General features: G+C 32.2%; 1 non-coding gene across 1 annotated transcript; it reads right to left on the bottom strand.

The window, feature by feature from the left end:
* Positions 1-344: 344 nt before the first annotated feature.
* LOC114238171 (U6 spliceosomal RNA) lies at positions 345-451 on the bottom strand. The gene has a single exon (XR_003623585.1). It is a non-coding gene; the product is annotated as a U6 spliceosomal RNA (small nuclear RNA).
* Between the last annotated feature and the right edge of the window lie 1,904 nt (positions 452-2,355).

Genomic DNA, 2,355 nt, shown 5'->3' with positions numbered 1-2,355 from the left:
AGTCTTATTTTATATTTTATGCCTACCATTCTTTTTCTATTGCTTAATTTTTTTTTCTGCCTTCTCTTGGTCCAAATTCTCCACTTTTTGTCTGCTGAGTCATTTATTACTGATTATATATTTTGTCTATTAGTTATAATCCTTACTTTTTCAGCATAATATTTAACTATAAATATTTCTTACAGATTTTAAGTTATCTGGTGTTTTTATTTTTCAAACATAAAATGATCTTAGTATGCTTCAGTTATCCATTATTGTACTCTCCAATCTCATGATTGTTTGACTTTAATACAAAAGTAGTTTTTTTTTAATAGTCAGTACTAAATTTAGTTTCATTAATTAAAAAAAATATGGAATGTTTCATGAATTTGTGTGTCATCCTTGTGCGGGAGCCATGCTAATCTTCTCTGTATTGTTCCAATTTTAGTATATGTGTTGCTGAAGTGAGCACTTCATTAATTTTTTAAATTGTAGTTGATTTACAATATTGTATTAGTTTCAGGTGTACAGAAAAGTGATTCACTTTTATATATATATCTATTTCAGATTATTTTCCATTATGGGTTATTACAAGATATTGAATATTGTTCCCTGTGTTATATAGTAAATCCTTATTGCTTATCTATTTTATTTATAGTAGTGTGTATCTGTTCATCCCATATTCCTAACTTATCCCTTCCTCTCCCCCTTTCCCCTTTGGCAACCATCAGTTTGTTAATTTCTAATACACCATTTAAAAAAGTCTTATGCATCTTCTGGTTTATTTTACTTATTGCTGAAAGATATCCTTCACTATTTCTTTCATTGACAGTCCATAAGTAGTATTCGCTCTCAGTCTTTGTGTATCTGAAAATGTAATTATTTTGTTTTACTCTTGAATGATAGTTTGACTGTACATAAAATTTTAGGTTAACAATTATTCTTTTCCTCAGTGCTTTAAAGCTATCATTTCATTGCCTCTGTTGCCTATTATTATTGATGAGAGGCCTGCTATAGGTTAAAATGTGTTCCTCTTCTCTCTCTGGTAGCTTTTAATATTTTTTCTTTATTCTTTTCTAAAATTCAGGTTCATTGAGGTATATTTTACACACAATGAAATTCAGTCTTTTTATGTGTACAGCTCAGTAATATAGAACACTTTCATTAAACCCAAAAGTTCTTTCATGCCCCTTGTTATGCAACCCCTCTCCCATCTCCAATCTCTGACAATGATCTGATTACTGTCTCTATGAATTTGCCTTTCAGAATGTGACATAAATGGAATTCTACAGAATTTTTATTTGATTTCTATCACTTAGTATGATGGGTTTTGGAGGTTCATTTATATTATTTCATGTACTAGTACTTTTTGTGTCTTTTTATTGCTGAGTTGTATTCCACTGTATGGATGTTTCACAATTTGTTTATTCATTCACCATTCACCAGTTGATGAATATTTGAGTTGTTTCCAGTTTGGGGGCTATTATAAATAGATCTTCTATAAACATTCTCCAATAAAAAATTTGTATCAACATATGCTTTTATTTCTCTTAGGTCAATATTTAGGAATGTGATTGCTGGTTCATACAAGAAGTGTTTGTTTTACTTTACAAAAAATTGCCAAGGTATTTTCCAAAGTGGTTGTCCAATTTTACATTCCTACTAACAATGTAGGAGAGGTCTATTTGCTTTATTTTTTTCAGTTGCTTCTTGTACCTAATTATATTTTTATTTTTATTATTTATTTATCTTTATTTGTTTATTGGCCACACCTTACAGCATGTGGGATCTTAGTTCCCAGACCAGGGATCAAACCCATGCCCCCTGCAGTCTTAACCACTGGACCACCAGGGAAGTCCCTTTTTATTTTTTTAAATTTATTTATTTATTTATTTATTTTTTAAAAAGAAATTCACGTTCTTTTATTTATTTATTTATGACTGTGTTGAGTCTTCGTTTCTGTGCGAGGGCTTTCTCTAGTTGCGGCAAGTGGGGATCACTCTTCATTGCAGTGCACGGGCCTCTCACCATCGCGGCCTCTCTTGTTGCGGAGCACAGGCTCCAGACGCGCAGGCTCAGTAATTGTGGCTCACAGGCCCAGTTGCTCCATAGCATGTGGGATCTTCCCAGACCAGGGCTCGAACCCGTGTCCCCTGCATTGGCAGGCAGATTCTCAACCACTGCGCCACCAGGGAGGCCCTAAATTTATTTTAATTTATATCTCTTTCTTTTAAATAAATTTCTTTGTCCCAAAGTTCTATTTTTGGGGTGAATAATCTCAATATTATCTTTAAGTTTGCTAATTCTCTCTTTGTATCCATTAATACTATCTAGAGTTTTATTCCATTTATTGAGTTTTTAAAATCTCAATAGCTT

Source organism: Balaenoptera acutorostrata, chromosome 5 (assembly GCF_949987535.1).
Source record: "Balaenoptera acutorostrata chromosome 5, mBalAcu1.1, whole genome shotgun sequence".
Lineage (NCBI taxonomy): Eukaryota > Metazoa > Chordata > Mammalia > Artiodactyla > Balaenopteridae > Balaenoptera > Balaenoptera acutorostrata.
The sequence above is the reverse complement of the archived record's forward strand: the minus strand, read 5'-3'. Positions and strand labels throughout refer to the sequence as shown.